The sequence below is a fragment of the Muntiacus reevesi genome, chromosome 2 (genome assembly GCF_963930625.1).
Source record: "Muntiacus reevesi chromosome 2, mMunRee1.1, whole genome shotgun sequence".
NCBI lineage: Eukaryota > Metazoa > Chordata > Mammalia > Artiodactyla > Cervidae > Muntiacus > Muntiacus reevesi.
In genome coordinates, this window is record NC_089250.1 from 222,076,699 (window position 1) to 222,098,810 (window position 22,112).

Genomic DNA, 22,112 nt, shown 5'->3' on the forward strand with positions numbered 1-22,112 from the left:
CACTTGACTTCGCATTTGAAGCACAAGCAGGAATCAAAATTGCTGGAAGAAGTGTCAAAAACCTCAGATATGCAGATGACGCCACCCTTATGGCAGAAAGTGAAGAGGAACTGAAGAGTCTCTTAATGAAAGTGAAAGAGGAGATTGAAAAAGTTGGCTTAAAGCTCAGCATTCAGAAAACTAAGATCATGGCATCCAGACCTATCACTTCATGGCAAATAGATGGGGAAACAGTGGAAACAGTGACAGACTTTATTTTCTTGGGCTCCAAAATCACTGCAGTGGTGACTGCAGCCGTGAAATTAAAAGAATTTCTCTTTGGAAGAAAAGCTATGACCAACCTAGACAGCACATTAAAAAGCAGAGACATTACTTTGCCTGCAAAGTCTAGTTAAGCTATGTTTGTCTAGTTAAAGCTATGGTTTTTCCAGTAGTCATGTATGGATGTGAGACTTGAACTATGAAGAAAGTTGAGTGTCGAAGAGTTGATGCTTTTGAACTGTGGTGTTGGAGAAGACTCTTGAGAATCCCTTAGACTGCAAGGAGATCAAACCAGTCAATCCTAAAGGAAATCAGTCCTGAATGTTCATTGGAAGGACTGATGCTAAAGCTGAAATTCCAATACTTTGGCCACCTGATGCAAAGAACTGATTCCTTGGAAAAGACCCTGATGCTGGAAAAGATAGAAGGTGGGAAGAGAAGGGGATGACAGAGGATGAGATGGTTGAATGGCATCACTGACTCACTGGACATGAGTTTGAGCAAGCTCTGGGAGTTGGTGATGGACAGGGAGGCCTGTCGTGCTGCAGTCCATGGGGTTGCAAAGAGTCGGACACGACTGAGTGACTGAACTGAACTGAACCTTTGTTGCTGAAGTAACCAAAGACTTTAAAGCCACATAGAAGGGAATGTTGACATCCTTATTCAAAGGTGTCCTGGAGAGGCCCATCTTTTTCTCCTCATCACAAGTCTGGTTCCATGGAAACCTGCAGACTCTGTGTACACACACACACACACACACACACACACACACACACACACACACGACTTGACCCCTGGCTGGGGAAGACTTCATTTTGATGGCTCAAAGGATAGGAGTTTTGACTTCATACACTGCTGTTGCCACATGCAGACTCCAGTAAGCTCATATGATGTAAGTCATTTACTGCTAAATTTTCAGTGAGAACACAAAATCACAAAGAAAACCTCAAGCCCGGGGATATAAACATTGATGAAGGCCACAGGAGGAAAGCCGAGTCCCCAGTGTTGACCTCTTGAGTCATTCCTCTCTGATCCTATCTGTGTTGTCCTCAAGTGTGATCCAGCCATAAGTCTTAGGAGACTGAGATATGGTTGTCGCAAGTAGTCCTAAGGAACAGCTTTTCTCTGCCTTCCCAGCATTCATAAAGATTAGAAGAGGGGAAGAGGAAGGCTAGTGAGGTGACCGGCAATATGCTCTTGGGACCAGCAGCCAAGGAAGAAAATATCCCTCTGAGGATGCAGTATGTAAGACAGACATCCTTTGGGGAAATTCATCTCTAAGAGATGCCCAGGTTTACTGCCTGTTGATGGCCCATAAGAAGAAATGTGGCAAATTTAAATGTTAATACCATTGTGCCACCAAGGACACTTTTAAAATCTAAGCACTTATGTTTTAAGGGAAAATAATAAACTTTACAATTGCTTCCTTAATTTCTACCCACTGCAATTTAATGAGTTGATTTTATAAAGATCTGAACAAGAATTTGAAGATAGAAATGACCAGGAAAAAAATTGACCTCAGTATTAATTTACATGTCAAACCTTAAAAAAAATTTTTTCCCCTAATAATATATCCAGAAAGTGGATACATTTCAGAAAAACCAGTTTACAGTTATGATTCCTCACAGATGTCCAATAGTTTGTACTATTAGCTCATCAGATTTCCACAGAAATTGTATCTGTTAAGATTCTTTCAAGTAGTAGAGAATTTTGGTGTCCTTGTTTAGTAACTAAGTCATGTCTGACTCCTTTGTGACCCCATGGACTGTAGCCCGCCAGGTTCCTCTGTCCTTGGTATTCTGCAGGTAAGAATACTGGAGCAGGTTGCCATTTCCTTCTACAGGGGATCTTCCTGCCCCAGGGATCGAATCTGCGTCTCCTGCATTTCCTGCATTGGCAGGCGGGTCTTTACCACTGAGCCACCGGGGAAGCCCAGTAGAGAATAGCTCCAGCAAATATAAGTGAAAAAAATGGCAACTTTTAGAATCTCAGAAAGAGTTCAATAATTTATGTACTATGGTAAGCAGTGCTAGCTTCTGTAATAGATAAATCCTGAAATCTCAGTGGTTTAATGCAATAAAAGTTTCTTTTTCATTCTCATCATAGGTCAATTAATCTGCAGGGGAGAGTGGCTCTCCTGCACACAATCACCAGGGACCCAGCCTTCTTTCAATTGTTATGTTTTTCATTTGTATTCAACCTGTGTCCACCAAGGTCATTGTAGAAAGGGAAGTGAGACCTTGGCTTTCCCCAGCACCTCTGTTTAAAGTAGGTCCCCTGCAACCTTTGAAATCCTCCAATCACTTCAAAGCACTTAGCTTATCTGAAATTATCTTGTACAGTACTATCATGAATGCTCTGTGAGGCCAGAGACCTGCTTTATCGAACTAGTATATCTCCTCTGCTCATTAGAGTATCTGGCATAGAGAGAATTTGAAAAGAACTGCTGAATGAATGATCAAGTGAGTGAATGTCCCAACTCTGGTTGTCTGTTCAAAACCAGATTTGCAGATGAGACCTTCTTTTGACCCTGGTTGGGTCAGAAATCACCTCTAATGTAGCAGAGGTGGCAAGGGGGAACAAGCTATGGGGATACAGCTATGGCAAGCAGGTATAAGAGCAACTATTAATAGCCCACCACTAAAATCCAGGGCAGTTTCTAGAAGAAGGAAAATCATTGTGAGCCTGGAAGGTACCCTCTACCTTGTTTCCCCAAAGTGTGAAGGCAGCCACATCAGCATCACTTGGGAGCTTATTCAAAATGCAGATCTTGGATCCCACTTCAAACATAACAAGAATCTGCAAAGGTCTTGTGAAATTTGGAAGTCCCCAGGGAATTCCTATGAATGATAAAGACTGAGAGACGCTGTCCTAAAAGGTTTTTATCACTACGACTCTCAGATGTGGGTAAGAGATTCCAGACAGTGGTCTCTTGCCACACCTGGAACCCAGGTAAGATTTAGTGACTTACCCAAGGTCACAGAACTAGTAATTGGCAGAGCTGGGGTTAACAGGCAAGGCGTCCAAATCCCACTCCACTCCATGCTCATTCCACCATGCTGCTCCATCTGCTGGATAAACCTATTTCCTTCCACTAATGAGAAAGATTCAAAAGGGAGAAATAAATGGGAAAAAAATAGAGTTACATTTACATGGTGGTTAATGGTTTCAATAATTGATTTGTTTTAGAAAAGGAAACAGGCATTTATTGCTTACAGTGCATTCAATACACCGTTTTCCCCATTATGTATTAAAGAACTCTCCAAGTAACAAAATAGATGTTTGTATTTCATTTATTCAGCGATTACACGTTCTTTTATAAGCATTTGTAGCACTTATTCAGAATTACCAATATCCTATTTGGGTCAATGGTTTTTCTTTTTCCTTCTTGGATTAAGCTATTTACATAGCACTGATTAAAACTACATGTTATTTTGAGTATCTTGGCCAAGGGTTCTCTGCTCAGGGCTCAAGCATTTGAAGCTTTCTTATTAGAACACAAAAGACCCCCAGAGATAGTGAAGCTTGCCTTTGCCACTTCTGTTCTTTACTGTTTTCAGAGATTGAAGAATGTAGATACCAACCATGTTAATCAGGTTGCAAATCATAGAAATCTACCCCAACATGGGTAGATCAAAGGTATAAGTGATTGGCTGCTGTAGCTGGAAGCTCAAAAGTTGGATCTAGCTTCAGAGTCTTAAACATCATCAGAGTTCCATCTCCCTGTCTCTCAGCTCCCCTTTCTCCCATTTGACCAGTTCTCTTCCTGTGGCTTATTTAACTTACATGCAGGGTACACCATGTGAAATGCCAGGCTGAATGAGTCACAAGTTAGAATCAAGATTGCCAGGAGAAATACCAGCAATCTCATATAGGCAGATGATACCACCCTAATGGCAGAAATTGAAGAGGAACTAAAGAGCCTCTTGATGAAGGTGAAAGAGGAGAGTGAGAAAGCTGGCTTAAAATTCAGCATTTAAAAATTAAGATCATGGGATATAGTTGACTCTGTAGAAGACCCATTATTGGGCCTTCCATAGAAACAAAGAGAGGGGGAAATGTGAAGTGTGAAACCCAAACGACTCCATTTTAACATAGCACTGCCATTTTGAGTAAACCCCCCGCCCCCAGGAGAGAAAACAAAACTTTAAGACAAAGAAACTCAACGAGCCAATCAGGGGAGGACAGGAAGTCCCTCACCCTCTTACTCTAACCCACCAATCAGTAGCTAACAAGACATCCTTAGTTAAAGAATTAACCAATCCCCTTAAGCTTCCCGTTTCCCCCACTATACGGTATAAAAATAGATCGCCGCCATCACTCAGGGCTCTCTCTGCATGGTCATTAGGTTGTGTGGAGGGAGTCCCTGCTCAAGCTTGTAATAAAGTTCCTCACTGCTTTTGCATCAAAAAAAAAAAATTAAGATCATGGAATCTGGTTCTACCACTTCATGTCAAATAGAAGGGGAAAAAGTGGAAGTGGTGACAGATTTTCTTTTCTTGGGCTCCAAAATCACTGTGGACAGTGATGGCAGCCATGAAATTAAAAGACACTTGCTCCTTGGAAGGAAAGCTATGACAAACCTAGATAGCATGTTAAAAAGCAGAGACATTACTTTGCTGACAAAGGTCTGTATAGCCAAAGCTATAGTTTTTTCCAGTAATCATGAATGGATGTGAGAGTTGGACCATAAAGAAGGCTGAGCACCACAGAATTGATGCTTTTGAATTGTGGTTTTGGAGAAGACTCTTGAGAACCCCTTGGACTACAAGGAGATCAAACCAGTCAACCCTAAAGGAAACCAGTCAACACTAAAGGAAATCAGTCGTGAATATTCATTGGAAGGACTGATGCTGAAGCTGAAGCTCCAATATTTTGGCCACCTGATGCAAAGAACTGAGTCATTGGAAAAGACCCTGTTGCTGGGAAAGATTGAAGGAAGGAGAAGAGGACGACAGAAGATGAGATGGTTGGATGGTATCACCGACTCGATGGACATGAGTTTGAGCAAGCACTGGGAGTTGGTAATGGACAGGGAAGCCTAGTGTGCTGCAGTTCATGGGGTCGCAAAGAGTCAGTCTTGACTTAACGACTAAACAACAAGAACTATGAATAAGATGCTCAACCTGTGCAAACCAACTTTGTCGACTTGCTTCTTAGGGCCACAGAGAAAGGATTATTATGGCAATACCAACTAGGAAAGAGAGATGCATCTCCCCACCCCTCCAGAAGGACAGGCTCTAGGCTCACGGGCTTCATTAGTTGCAGCTCATGGGTCCTAGAGTGTGCGGGCAGTAGTTATGGAGCTTGGGCTTAGTTGTTCCTGGCATGTGGAATCTTCCTGGACCAGGAATGGAACCTGTGTCCCCTACATTGGGAGGCAGATTCTTATCCACTGCACCACCAGGGAAGTCTTAGACCTGCTTCTTTTGAATTCCCTTTAGGAAATAAAGCACAAACCCCATCAATATTTCCTTATTCTATGTGGGGAGTTCTCTTAGGAGCGAGTGACATGCCTCAGAATAGACTTTGCTAGGAATTCCGGTGATTGGATTGTGGGAGAACTACCTGTTCTAGCTTGAGTTTCCACAGAAGCAGATTTTGAGGCAAGGATTCAAGTGCAAGTAGTTCATTTGGAAAGTGATCTCAGGAACTACCTGTAGGCATTTGAGGCGGGGGGGGGGGCGGGTGGTGGTGATAAAATATGGTAACAGTTGCATACTTCTGTAAATACTAAAACCGACTGATTTGTGCACTTTAAATGGGTGAATTGTATGATCTGTGAATTATATCTCAATAAAACTGTTACTCAAAAAGGATTTCAACTACAATAAATGCCAGTTTCGTCATTTCAACATTGAGTGAAAGAGGACCAGCTGTCCTTTCACCCTGGACATGCCCACAAAAATGTGCCATGGGTGGCAAAATCAATACAGGGAAAGGTTTAGGAGCCACTGCCTTAGAAAAATAAAAATGATTCTCTTGCTCCACCATCTCGATAGGAGAGTTTTTCCCTGGGGCACTCCTCTCCCTGCCCTCTTTCTCAGGGCAAGGAGAAAAAAAGTACAAACCTGGAGGGAAAGAGGTTTGAATAATAGATGGTTTTCAATTAGCTGCATTGAAAAGTGAGAGTTGACCTGTATTAATTTTCGTGATCAAATTACTTCATTTTGTCTCTTCTAACTGTGAGGGTAATTTTACGCCAGGATTATTTCAGTCATTCTAATTATGCTTGCATCAATATTTAGTGGGTGTTTACCTAACTCACAGCATACCCAAATGTTCTCTTCCCTCAGAGACCATGGCAGCACGATGTAATATGAATAGGTGGTGCACAGGACCGAGATGAAGTTCCTTTTATTTCTCCATCTTTGTTTGTAAGGAACATTCAGGTGGCGTTTCTTGAAAAGCAACGTATAAGCTATTCAGATCCATCTATAAAACCAAAGGCAAGTGTTGTGAATGCTGTGAGTTCATTACATGATACTAAATGCAATTCTCACACAGATGTTTCACTAGGGATTCAGTTATATAAGACAAATCAAAATTTACCATTTGTTTAGATTTTTCTTTTTGTAAAGAAGCTTCGCATTCTTGTCGTCATTCATTTGAATTACTCTGCCACAGACAGTATTGCTTACCCTAAATTTTTCATACAGAATCCCTTCTCCTTAACACTCGGTATTTACGTTCTTCTCTGTCTTCTCATCCCCCTTCATCCTTTCCTCTCCATTTTCTTTCTTCAGAAACTTTGTATTTTCTTCCCACCTCCTAACTGGGTTAAAACCTAAGACTGAATCTTGAGTGTTTTTTTCTTTCATGTCTACATCCTTCACTTAAAAGAACACTTCATTTCTCTTAGTTTCAATTCTGAACCCTGAGCTGACATTTCCCAAATATATATGAACAGGCACTGGGATGTATTTATGGGAATGGTCCATTTATCTTAACCCGATATCCAAAAGTGAATCCCTCATCTCCAACAACACCTGACATTGGCCGTACCATTTTCATACTTCGTTTTTCCCCTTCATTTTCATTTGAGTTTTATTTTGCCTTGCCAAGTCTCTTGGTCTTATTCTCTCTTTCCGTTTCTTCTATGTTCACTGTTTTCCTGATGGCTTCCTAATCAGAGGAACATTCCAGTGGATCAGCAAGCTAACCTTGGTGGTCTGTAAGATCTGATCATCTCCATTCTGAAGCTGCCTGCTTACTCCCTTCCTTCACTCCCAGGATCCAAAGACACCTGGCCCCTGTATCACTCCCCCAAGTCCTGTGAAATGAGATGAAGCTGAAAGAGAGCCTTTGATAAGAGAGAAGGACATGAAATGGAGCAATACAAGGGAGGATGTTGGGGACCAAAGGCACAACATGGACCACAGGATGTTGGGAATCTGGAAGATTCAGAGAATATACCAGGAGAAAGGCTTCCTGCCTATCCATGAGATCGCCCTGTGGAATGACCTGTCACTGGTTCATTCAGAAGGATCGTATTTAACTAAGTGTTCTCAGAATTGGGTAAATCAAAAGAGTGTTCATTTCAACACAAATGCAATCTTGTGAACACAGTCTTACCATGTGTCTTAACTATCTTTTAAAACAACTCTGTAAGTGAAGATTTACCTCATTTAACTTATGGAAAATATTCAACATATCATAAGCAAAGCCATTCCACATTATGAAATCAATCAGGCAGATCAAAGTATTTGAATTCTTTCTGAGTTATATGCCCCAAATTACATTTAATGATCATCTGTTAGAAAAAAAAAAATGAGTTTGTATTTCAGTTTGAATAAACATAACAACATTCTCATGACAACTGTTTCATTTTTGGTAGAAAGAAAGAATAGACAGATTGTAGCCCTTGTTGTTGCCACAAGTTTGTTACTTAGGCTTTCATGAGAAAATTTACAGCATGTTGAGGGGAAGGGAGGTGGGGGCGGGGTCCACTGAGCGGAGACTTTGAAGAAGGAATCATAGAAGGAGAGGGAAATAAGCAAATGGACAAGAGTTTTCCTGGCAGAGGAAAGAGCTGAAGTGAGGCTCCAAGGCAAGATCCAGCCTGTGTGTTGGAGGAGTTGGCAAGGGGGCCCTTGTGACTAGAATGGAATGAATAAGGGGATAGAAGTCAGAGATCAAAAACAACAAGAGCTGAGTCATCTAGCCTGGAGCCATTTAGAGATTTTGGCTCTGACCCAGGTTTTCAGCAGATGAGTGACATGATAGCACTAAGGTTATGAAAGGATTTCTACAGGGCTGGGTTGAGAACAGACTACAGGGAGACAGGGTGGACCAGAGGGACCCATGAGGGAGTTGTTGCTGTCATCCAGGCAGGAGGTGATGGTCAAGTGGACCAGGTGAGTAGCAGCGTATTTGTCAGGTAGTGGGTAAATTCTGAAGTCATAGCCCACAAGATTGTTGATGGATGGGTTGTGGGTTGAGTCAGGATGCATCACTACGAACAAAGCTAATGGAGGTGATGGAATTCCAGTTCAGCTATTTAAAATCCTAAAAGATGATGCTGTGAAAGTGCCTGCACTCAATATGCCAGCAAATTTGGAAAACTCAGCAGTGGCCACAGGACTGGAAATGGTCAATTTTCATTCCAATCCCAAAGAAAGGCAATGCCAAAGAATGTTCAAACTATCACACAATTGCACTCATCTCACATGCTAGTGAAGTAATGCTCAAAATTCTCAAGCCAGGCTTCAATAGTATGTGAACTGTGAATTTCCAGATGTTCAAGCTGGATTTAGGAAAGGCAGAGGAACCAGATATCAAATTTCCAACTTTGGCTGGATCATTGAAAAACCAAGAGAGTTCCAGAAAAACACCTATTTCTGCTTTATTGACTATACCAAAGCCTTTGACTGTGTGGATCACAACAGACTGTGGAAAATTCTTAAAGAGTTGGGAATACCAGACTACATTACCTGCCTCCTGAGTAACCTGTATGCAGGTCAAGAAGCAACAGTTAGAACTGGACATGGAACAACAGACAGGTTCCAAATCAGGAAAGGAGTATGTCAAGGGTGAATATTGTCACTTTGCTTATTTAACTTATATGCAGAGTACATCATGAGAAATGCTGGGCTGGATGAAGCTTAAGCTGCAATCAAGATTGCCAGGAGAAATATCCATAACCTCAGAAACACAGATGACACCACCGTTATGGCAGAAAGTGAAGAAGAACTAAAGAGCCTCTTGATGAAAGTGAAAGAGGAGAGTGAAAAAGTTGGCTTAAAACTCAACATTTAGAAAACAAAGATCATGGCATCTGGTCCCATCACTTCACGGCAAATAGATGGGAAAACAGTGGAAACAGTGAGAGACTTGTTTTTTTTGGGCTCCAAATTTCTGCAGATGGTGACTGCAGCCATGAAATTAAAAGACGCTTGCTCTTTGGAAGAAAAGGTATGGCCAACCTAGACAGCATATTGAAAAGCAGAGACATTACTTTGCCTACCAAGGTCCATCTAGTCAAAGCTATGGTTTTCCCAGTAGTCATGTATGGATGTGAGAGTTGAACCATAAGGAAAGCTGAGCACCGAAGAATTGATGCTTTTGAACTGTGGTGTTGGAGAAGACTCTTGAGAGTCCCTTGGACTGCAGGAAGATCCAAGCAGTCAATCCTGAAGGAAATCAGTCCTGAATATTCATTGTAAGGACTGATGCTGAAGCTGAAGCTCCAATACTTTGGCTATCTGATACAAAGAACTGATTCCTTGGAAAGGACCCTGATGCTGGGAAAGACTGAAGGCAGGACGAGAAGGGGACGACAGAGGATGAGATGGTTGAATGGCATCACCGACTCAGCGGACACGAGTTTGAGCAAGCTCTGGCAGTTGGTGATGGACAGGGAAGCCTGGCGTGCTGCAGTCCACAGGGTCGCAGAATCGGACACGATGGAGCGACTGAACTGACTGAGTCAGAGCTCAGAGTGAAGGGGAATCCAGCGCTGTGCCACTGGAAGGGCGGCCTTGCCCTCAGTGAGATGGGAAGGATGTGGTTAAGCAAGTTTGGGACATGTGAGTTGGGGCATTAGAGTGAGCTGTGAGCAGAGAGTTCTACAGGACGGAAGGAGGAGAAATGCGAGTCTACGGGATAGGAAGGGAAGGAGGAAGAGGCGGGGGCTAAAGAGAGTGAGAGACGCTTAAAGGAGCATCCACGAGGGCGGTGACACTCTCTGCTGTGATGGTGGGAGGACACCTAGGCCCCTGTTAGTAGGTACAGGTCCCTTTACTGTTGCACACACTTAAGGGATTGTGTTAGTTTCCTGGCTCTTCCATAATAAATGACCACAGACTTGGTGGCTTTGTGGTTGTTGTTCGGTCATTCAGTCACGTGTGACCCTTTGTGACCCCATGAATTGCAGCACGCCAGGCTTCCCCATCCTTCACTATCTCCCAGAGTTTGCTCAAATTCATGTCCACTGAGTTGATGATGCCATCCAACCTTCTTTATGATCCAGCTCTCACATCTACGCACGACTACCGGAAAAACCATAGCTTTGACTATACGGACCTTTGTTGGCAAAGGTTGTTGTCTCTGCTTTTTAGTACACTGTCTAGGTTGATCATAGGTTTTCTTCCAAGGAGCAAGCATCTTTTCATTTCATGGCTGCAGTCACTGTCCACAGTGATTTGGGAGCCCAGCAAAATAAAGTCTGTCACTGTTTCCATTGTTTCCCCATCTATTTGCCATGAAGTGATGGGACCAGATGCCATGATCTTAGTTTTCTGAATGTTGAGTTTTAAGCCAGCTTTCTCACTCTCTGCTGTTTCAGTTGGTGGCTTAAACAACAGACATTTGTTCTCTTACAGTTCAGAAGACTAGAAGCCCCAATTTCAGGTATGGGCAGAGCCATGCTCCCTCTGAAGGCTCTAGGGGAGGAACTTCCTGGTCTCTCCCAGCTTCTGGTGTCTCCAGGTATTCCCTGGCTGTGGCGCCATAACTCCAGTTTCTGCCTCCATCTTTCCAGGGCGTTCAACCCATCTCCCTGGGTCTCTGTTCTGTCTTACACGGATACCTGTCCTGGGAATCAGGGGCTGTCTTAATCCCGAATGATCTTATCTAGAGATCCTTATGTTAATTACATACACAAAGACCCCCTCCTCTCCAATAATGTCACCTTCACAGGTTCATGGATTTAGGACCTGGACATATGCTAATGATTCAGTCCACTACAGTGGTAGAATTTTTCCTCCATCCTGTCCATCTCTGCTACCTGAACTCCAAAGCCACTGAAGGTAGAAGGAAGTTCAATACAGTTGACTTTACTGCTTTCAGTTTTGTTTTGCAAATAGAAAAGAGAGGTTGGGTTTCACATTGAATTCAAAATGGTAGAGAGAAACCATGACTTAAAGAAGCAGAAGGAACAGTGAGAAGGTAGGTCCTTAGGACCTTGGAGAAATCTTGGTGAGGCTTTTACTTCCCCAGGCTGTGGGACTGGGAATTTGAGCCAATCTTCTCTGGATCCCAAAGTTTAAGAAGTTCCAACTGATATCTGTATGATAAGGGCGTAAAATATGATCACATTATATATTTTACTTTGCAACCTGCTCTCTGTGCTCAAAAATATTGCAAACCTTTCCTCAAGACATTAAATATTCTCCAATAACACAATTTTAATGACTGTATAGCAGTCCATCAAATGAAAGTGCCGTAATTTATATAACATATCTGGTTATATGGTAAGCCATTTAGGATGTTTCTGCATTTAACACATGATAAATAACACTTAAATGAACAACTTTTCTGTAAATCATTGTGCACCTCTTTGATTATTTTCAAATAGTCTCATTTCAAATAACCATGAACACTTCTGTGATAACTATTTTTGCTCATTGTTTTCTTTATGAACTAAAACTTTTCCTTTAGGCAAAAAAAAAAAAAAAAAAAGGAAAAGAAGTTCCTGGAACATCTGGCTTATGGTATAATTTACTTTTGGCATTCAGCTGTGCTCTCAAATTTTGAAATGTCTTCTTTCTTACAGATTCATCTGAGATTTAATCTCCCTTCTGGAGATACAGATGTCAGCATGTCTCCTTCTGTGAACCTTCAGCCTGGGAGCCATGACCGTAGGAAAGAGTCCACACCAAGCAGTATACTGGTTGCCTGTGGCTCCTATTTTTCAATTTGTAAATTCCAAGAAGGGACAGAGAGTGAAAAAATTCTATTGCAAGAGTTTTTGCTGAGGCTAAAAAGATATTTGTATAAAGGTTGCCATAAAAGACTCTAATATCCCAGGTCACTTACACACAGATTATAACCAATATGAGGTACAAATTATTATTCCACTATTGATGAGCACCACAGTTCAAAGGCATCAGATTCTTCAGAGTCCCTTGAACTGCAAGGAGATCCAACCAGTCAATCCTAAAGGAAATCAACCCTGAATATTCACTGGAAGGACTGATGCTAAAGCTGAAACTCCAATGCTTTGGCCACCTGATATGAAAAGTCAACTCATTGGAAAAGACCCTGATGCTGGGAAAGACTGAAGGCGGGAGGAGAAGGGGATGACAGAGGAGGAGATGGTCGGATGGCATCACCGACTCAATGGACATGAGTTTGAGTAAACTCTGGGAGTTGGTGATGGACAGGAAGGCCTGGCCTGTTGCAGTCGATGGGGTCGCAAAGAGTTGGACATGACTGAGCAACTGAACAGTTGGTGAGCAGTCTGTGGCTCAGACAAGACAGGGCAGTTCATGCAATCAAGGAAGTAACAGAGTTGGATTTATACCCAAGGTTTGTCTTACTCAGATCCACCATGCGGTGTGTTAGCGGGACTGTCACATTTTTGAATTTTGAACCCTGCTAAAATTTCAGATCAAAATCTGGGGAGACGTGTTGGTTTGCCAACTTTTAATTTTGCCAAGGAAGTCAAAACAGAAACAACGACCAAGGGGCTTCTCTGGTGGTCCAGTGGCTAAGATTCCCTGCTCCCAGGGCAGGGAGCCCAGGTTCAATCAGAGAACTAGAACCCGCACACAGCAACTAAGAGTTTGTATGCTGCAACTAAGACCCAGCACAGCCAAAAATACAAATACTTTTTTAAAAGAAAGGAAATTAAATATATTAAAAAAAAATAACCAAACTAAGAAAAAAACAAAACAACAACTAAACTGTGATATCCTATCACCACTGTTTCATACACAAAAAGATATCTTAATGACAAAAAGAGAGGAAGGGTATACTCTCCACTGATAATACTTAAAATGAAATGAATTCAGTCTTAAGAAAGTTTAGTATGTTGTCCTTGCTGATGATCATCATCTCGTCATGGATCAATGAAAAGCAGTTGCTATCTCTAGACCACACTCAAGAATTGCTTCCAGAGGCCCTGTTGCAGCTCTGCTTGATGGGGATGTTTCTCTGGCCTGGCTGATCAGCGCCGAAGGGGATGCATGGCCTCCCTTCTGCTGTGGGAGAGTGAGAGTGAAAGTGAAGTCGCTCAGTCGTGTCCGACTTTTTCCGATCCCATGGACTGTAGCCTACCACACTCCTCCGTCCATGAGACCTTCCAAGCAAGAGTACTGGAGTGGGTTGCCATTTCCTTCTCCAGAGGATCTTCCTGACTCAGGGATTGAATCCAGGTCTACCACATAGTAGGCAGACGCTTTACCGTCTGAGACACCAGGGAAGTCTGCTTGTGGGAAGGAGCAGAGAAAACATTCAGTCTGGTGAGAGTGGGGCATTCATGTCATTATCCCCTTTATTCAGGGTAGAATTCTCACACTCCACTCCTTTCTAAGAGTGAGGAAGGGAAGTGGAGGCAGGAGATGGGGACTAACACCAAGACATTTAAGAGGTAGATTAAGAAGAGAGAGGAATATTTGGAAACAGAAAGTTTTGGAGTTGATTCCTTAATGTATTCATCAGAAGTGGAGCTATGTAGATGGAGAACCCTTGTCAGTCTCCAAGCAGATAAATCCAAATGGATTTATGCATCTTTCAAGATGTCCCTTTACTAATATTATTGCTCTGTTACACAATGTATGGGAGGAAAGGACAATGGATTCATGAGTACACCTTACTCCTTTACTCACAGAGTCCCTCAAGGACAAGGAAGGTCATATTTCCAATTATTGGTGCTGAATGGACACTTAGTAAATAATCGATGAACCATGAAATAGACAAACACCAATTATTACAGCAACCTGTTATTATTTGACTTTAGTACCTCACTCCACCCTCATTGCTTCACTCTTCGATTTACAGTCATACGTGTTTCCTAAAGGCAAAGTTGTCTGTAGTCTCCATGGGTAGAAATGTCATTGAAAATGTAAAGAAAATGAAGGTCAGGATGATCTTCTGACTCACAAATAAGGTTGAGATTCCTGAAGTCAACCATTGAAGTTAACCATTGTTGAATGAGCGCTTTGGACCTGACATTGTACAAAACACTTAGCCTGTACATGACATCGTACAGGAGGTGATGACCAAAACCATCTCAGAGAAAAGGAAATGCAGGAAGGTAAATGGTTGTCTAAGGAGGCTTTACACATAGAGAAGAGAAGAGAAGAGAAAAAAGAGAAGCAAAAGGCAAAGAAGAAAGGGAAAGATATACCCAACTGAATGCGGAGTTCCAGAGAATAGCAAAGAGAGATAAGAAAGACTTCTTTAAGCACCGAGCTCATACAATCCCCCTAAGAACACAATGAAGGAGATGTTATTAATATTATCTCCAGTTTACAGTCTGCAGAGCTCAAGGAGATGCTTAGCAGCTGGGCTTGAGAGTTGTAATGGAACAAGGATGGAACTCACACCAGCCTTCCACACACACAAAGCAGGCACACATACATACACTCACACACATACAGAGACACGACCACCCCCACACGTACACATATACACTCCCACAGATACCCACACACACATACATATACACAGAGTCATATATATTCATACCTACTTACATATACATATATGCACATACACATATATACACCCACACCCACACCCACACACACCCCCCCCCCACACACACACAGAGCAAGAGCCCTGGTCTTATATCAAATTCTGATGCTCACTGTGTATGTGTGTGTGTGTGTGTGTGTGTGTGTGTGCTCAACTGCCCAGTCATGTCTGACTCTTTGAGACCCCATGGACTGTAGCCTGCCAGGCTCCTCTGTTAATGGAATTTTCCAGGCAAGAATACTGGAGTGGGTTGCCATCTCCTCCTCCAGGGGATCTTCCCTAGGGGATCTTCCCTATCCAGGGATCAAACCCAGGTCTCTTGCATCTCCTGCAGTAGCAGGCAGATTCTTTACCAACTGCACCACCTGGGAAGCCGCCCTTATCTGTATGATTCTAGCAAAAAATGTTATCCCCCCTCTGCTCCTCAGGTTCCTCACAGCAAGTTTAGATTAAATCAATGGTCATCTGGTCACGGGTCCACGAGCCCTCGGGTCCCGCCTTGGGGCTGCTCCAGGGGTGATGGAAAAGCCCAGCAAGAAGGTTGTCGGCGCCTCACCTGGGCTGCAACCAGGACGGGTAAACTTGTGTTTGTTTCACTGGTTGCTGTTCCAGTCAATTATTTTATTAGCACAAAAGTACCGGAAGCAAGCAGAATCGAGTCCTGGGGAGAGGACCAGCCTGAGAAAATGCTCCAGACCAGCAGGGCCAAGGGGTTTCAGAGTAGGGGTGGAAGCCCTGCGGCTCTGTGGTCCTTGTGCCGCCCCCTTGTGGCCGCCTCCCACCCTGCAGCTCACAGCGAAGGTCCGTCCTAGGCGGGAGCCTTGCCTTCCGGCGGGAGACCGTGGGACAGGGTGTTGAACCGTGCAGCCTGTCCGGACTCACCTTTCTGCCTGTCCGGACTCACCTTTCTGCGGACCACAATCGGGGCCGTCTTCCTGTCGGGTGAAGGGAAGGCTCCGAGCTCGGAGTCACATGCAGTAGCCTGAAGGGAATCTCTGGGGTCCAAGGGAACCCAATTTCCTATAGGAGCCAGACCTCCCTGAACCTACTGGTGGCAAGAAAGGCTTTGTGAGAAATGGAACTCCTCCCAAATCCTCAGGGATAATGTTGAGTTCTGATGAGGCATTAGGACTCTAGCCTTACGAGAGAGAAAGAAGGTCTCAGAAAGCCAGACTTGGAAATATCCGAGTTATATATCTGTGTGAACATAAAGCCAAAATTACCATCAGGTGGCAGAGGAATATTGAAATCTTTTTCTAGTTGAGATTACGAACCCACTTGGCAGGAGGAGAACTACCTCGTGATCTGCTCAAACATACTTATGGAACTTAGAGGGGTGTGTGTGTGTGTGTGTGTGTGTGTGTATCTGGCCTTTCCATATTTTGGTGCTTGTTGTTTATTGCCCCTTGCTGTGGTCAGTACTAAGAGTCAAGAAGGGGATGGGCCCCCAAACAAGAACAGAGATGAATACGCTGGGGTTGTGACTTCCCTGGTGGGCCAGTGGTTAAAGATCCACCTTCCAATGCAGCGGCTGCGGTTCAGTCCCTGGTTGGGAAACTAAGTTCCCATATGCTGTGGAGCAAATAAACCCACGCGCCTCAACTAGGAAATCCCAAGTATCACAGCTACTGAGCCTGGGAACTGCAATGAAGACCCAGTGCGGCCAAAATTTTTAACAACTGGGATGCTATTTCCTATCCACAGAACCCATAACTTATTTCCTACGTCTCTTAAGCATGAAATCCTATCGTCTTAAGAGCAAGACCTTTTCCATTCTTAGACTTCACATTTTGGTTCCCAAGTGGAAATTCACCACTGCCAGTTGGTGACAACTTTTTTTTGGGGGGGTGACACCTGAAAGAGGAGGACAACATAGAATGTTTATTAAAAGGTTAAAATCAATCAGTATGAAACCACATTTTATTCTGAGACTATGCCCATCTTATCAGTCTTACAATATCTTTTCTTGTGTAGACTGTTGGTAGTTGATTTCTTAATGTGTTTCCACTTGGCAAAACTAACTATTGGTGACTCCATGTGTATCTCTTGCATCTTAAAAATAATTTACTGGTCTAAATTATTAGAAGCAAAAAATTTGGAAACTACTGATTTAGGGAATTTTATTGTTAAGTTGCAGTCTAATTATTTAGTTAAAGTTCCAGGAAAACCAGTGAATGAACCACAGTGAAGATTTTCTAAGAAAATTATACAGGAAGAGTTGTGCAGCCTAGAAACTAAAAATATAAAGTGTTACTGAACCTAAAGATATGATTCCTTCCTCTATGAAGCTAAGACCCAGATTTGGATTTTACCTACAAGCAACCTTGATGCAATGGGCATTTTTGTTGTTGTTCGGTTGCTAAGTCGTGTCTGACTCTTTGCAACCCCATGAACTGCAGCATGCCAGGCTCCTCTGTCCTTCACTCTCTCCAGAACAGTATGCAAAGGCAGTAGGCATAGTCATGGATTAAATTTTTTCTTCTGGTTTTATTGCACAGCATAATGATTTATTTGACTTACAGAAAGAGAAAGACAACTATTCATATGAGGTTACTTATGAAAGTGTTAGTCACTCAGTCGTGTCTGACTCTTTGCAACCCCATGAACTGTCCATGGGATTCTCCAGGCAAGAATACTGGAGTGGGTAGCCATTCCTTTCTCCAGGGGATCTTCCCGACGGAAGGATTGAACCCAGGTCTCCTGCACGGCAAGCGGATTCTTTACCATCTGAGTCACCAGATCACTTACGTGTGAATATAAAATATGACACAAATGAACCTATCTATGAAACAGAAACAGACCCATTGGCATAGCGAACAGACTTGTGGTTGCAAGGGGGTGGGGCGAAGGAAGGATGGAGTGGGAAGCTAAGGTCAGCAGATAGAAACTGTTCCATATAGACTGGATAAACAACGGGGTCCTGCTGGATAGCACAGAGAACTATATTCAATATTCCATGATAAACTGTAATAGAAAAGAATGTAAAAAGAATATATACATATAACTGAATCACTGTGCAGTATAGCAGAAATTAATACAACACTGTCAATCAACTATACTTCAATTAAAAAGTAATGATCTGGCTTACATACATCATGAAATTATCATCACAGTAAGTTTAGTGAATATTCATCATCTTGTACAGATCAAAATTAAGAAGTTTTGTGTTAATTTTTGATGTATCTATCATGTATTAGTACTAATTTATCTTATAACTGGAACTTTTTACCTTTTGACTGCCTTCCTTCAATTTGTCCTCCCCACCCCCACCCATTTCTCGTAACCACAAATCTGATCTCTTTTTCTGTAAGTTTCTTTGTCTTTGAAGTAGAATTGACCCATAACATTATGTTAGTTCCTGTTACAAAACTTCTTGATTTGGAATTTCTATACATTTCAAAAGGATCACCACAATAAGTCTAGTTACAATATGTCACCACACAAGAATCACAGTTATTGGCTCAAACTGTACATTTCACACCTGTGACTTATTTTGCAACTAAAAGTTTGTACTTAATCTTCCCCACCTATTTCTTTCCTCCCCTCCCAGCCCTCCCCTCTGGCAAATGCCTATTTTTTCTGTATATCTCTGACTCTGTTTCTGCTTTGTTAGGTGTATTCATTTGTTTGGGGTTTTATTTATTTATTTATTTTACTTTCCACATATAAGTGAAATCATACAGTACTTGTCTTTCTCTGACATTTCAGTGAGCATAATACTATCTAGATCCATCCATGTTGTTGCAAATAGGAAGATTTTGTTCTTTTTTTCATAGCTGAGTAATATTCCATTGTGTTTATGTGTGTATGCAAGTATGTGTGGGTGTGTATATATATGTGTGTTTATGTATATCATGTTCTTTATCCATTAATTTATGGGCACTTGCATTGATTTCATATCTTGGCAATTGTAAATAATTCTGCAATGAACATTGCTGTCTATGTGTATGCTCAGTCACTCAGTCTTGTCCAACTCTTTGTGATCCTATGGACTGCAACCTGCCAGACTCCTCTGTTCACAGGATTTTCCTGGAAAGAAAACTAGAGTGGGTTGCCATTTCCTTCTCTGGAGGATCTTCCTGACCCAAGGATCAAACCTGCATCTCCTGGGTCTCCTGCATTGCAGGCAGATTCTCTACCACTGAGCCACTGGGGAAGCTATGTATATGTATTTATAACTGTTAAATCTTCTTCTTGGGTCAATTCCTTAATTGTTATGCAATTTTTTTATTGTCTCTTGTTGCAGTTTTTTTTAGAGTTATTTTGTCTGATATAAGTATTGATACTCCAGCTTTCTTTTCATTTCCACTTACATGAAATATCTTTTTCCATTCCCTCATTTTCAGTTTGTCAGTGTCTTTGGATTTGAAGTGAGTCTCTTATAGGCAGCACATATATGGCTCTTGTTTTTGTATCCATCAGCCACTCTATGTCTTTTCATTGAAGTATTTAGTTCATTTACATTTAAAATAATTGTTGATAGGTATGTACATATTGCCATTTTGTTGTTTTGGGGTTGTTTTTGTAGTTCTTTTTTGTTCCTTTCTTCTTCTGTTCTCTTCCCTTGTTACTTGATGACTATTTTTAGTATTATGTTTGGAGTCCTTTCTTTTTTCTGTGTGTGTATGTATCATAAATTTTTGGTTTGTGGTTACTGTGAGGTATGTATGTATATATATATGTATTAATTAATTATCCCGAGAAATGCTTCAGGGTTCTGAAAGCCCTACACTCCCAGTTTTTGTTTTTTCTAAAAAGGGAAAGAAAATGCCTTCTGAAAACCACAAACCAGAGCAGGGAATTAGATTCTCATCATGGGTTTTATTAAAAAACAGTTTGAGTAATCTTAGAAGAGGAATCCACAGTTCTCAGGAATTAACATGGTTGACCAGTAAATAAATATGTCAGATTAAAGGTACTCTGATGACTGGTGGAATGAATAAACATGTTGACTTTGGATTTCAGCAAAGGATTTGACAAGGTTACTTTTGATATCATTGTTGGCAAGATAAAGACATGTCAGATGACTAATATCAACCTGAGAAAATGATTTCCAGTGGTACATCTCTCATAGCTATGTTGTAATTAGCTATTTAATGGTCTCTTTCCCTGACTAGAATTTAAACTCTATGAGAGTGTGAACCAAGTCATTTTCCCCCCCCCACTGTTGTATTCACAGTACCTAGAACAGCATCCGGCACATAGTATGAACTCTATAAATATGTGATGAATGAATTAATATTTTATTAAATGTCTTACTTTAACATTTAGATAAAGCTATGGAAGATACATGTAGACATGTTCCCCATGACATGTTGCTGGGAGGCTAGCACAGTGGACCTGTTTTTAACAGGATTTCTACTTTTATATAAATAACATATCATACAAGGACAGGGAGAGGTGAGTCTTACCAGATGGTATAAAAAGAGAATCAGGAACTTTGCTTTCAGTAACAGCAGACAGGTATTTAGGATCATGCTGAGAACTTATCCAATCAGTTCAGTTCAGTCGCTCAGTCGTGTCCAACTCTTTGCGACCCCATGAATCGCAGCACGACAGGCCTCCCTGTCCATCACCAACTTCTGGAGTTTACTCAAACTCATGCCCATCGAGTCGGTGATGCCATCCAGCCATCTCATGCCCTGTCGTCCCCTTCTCCTCCTGCCCCCAATCCCTCCCAGCATCAGGGTCTTTTCCAATTGGAGTTTCAGCTTCAGCATCAGTCCTTCCAATGAACACCCAGGACTGATCTCCTTTAGGATGGACTGGTTGGATCTCCTTGCAGTCCAAGGGACTCTCAAGAGTCTTCTCCAACACCACAGTTCAAAAGCATCAATTCTTTGGCACTCAGCTTTCTTCACAGTCCAACTCTCACATCCACACATGGCCACTGGAAAAACAATAGCCTTGACCAGACGGACCTTTATTGGCAAGGTAATGTCTCTGCTTTTTAATATGCTATCTAGGTTGGTCATAACTTTCCTTCCAAGGAGTAAGCGTCTTTTAATTTCATGGCTGCAGTCACCATCTGCAGTGATTTTGGAGCCCCCAAAAATAAAGTCAGTCACTGTTTCCACTGTTTCCCCATCTATTTCCCATGAAGTGATGGGACCAGATGCCGTGATCTTAGTTTTCTGAATGTTGAGCTTTAATGAATGTTTAGCATTCTGAATGTTTGGCCTTCCCTGGTGGCTCAGAGGGTAAAGCATCTGCCTGCAATGCAGGAGACCTGGGTTTGATCCCTGGGTCGGGGAGATCCCCTGGAGATGGAAATCCAACCCACTCCAAGATTCTTGCCTGGAGAATTCCATGGACAGAGGAGCCTGGTAGGCTATAGCCCACGGGGTTGCAAAGAGTCCAACATGACTGTGCAACTTCACTTTCATAACTTATCCAATAGACCTAGATAAAACAGAAAACATATCTCCCCAAAGGCATAAAAATGCTAAAAGAAAACAACTGCCAACAAGAAATTCTATACCCAGTGAAAATATTCTTCAAAAAATGATGGAGACATTTTTAGAAAAACAAAAATTGAGAGATTTCCTCACTGGCCCCCACACTAAAGGAAACACCAAAGAAAAAGTATCTTGGGATTAAGCATGAAGATATGAGAAAGAATGAGAAGTCACGGAAGGTAACAACTTTGTGGAAAAATTAGTTAAACATTTGACTTATGAGACAAATATAGTAGTATCATATGTTATTTGACATATCTAGGTAATAAAAATTAATGACAACATTAGCATTCAAGTCAGGAAGGGTGGAATGGTGTTATGGTGCTCAAGGGTCCTGCATTGTGTAGATAAGGTGCCAAAGTGCCAAGTCATGTTGACTTTGATAAGTGTCGTAAGTAACTATTAAAAGAATCATAAAACGTGTATAACTGTCAAGGACTTCCCTGGTGGTCCGGTGGCTAAGACTTTGTG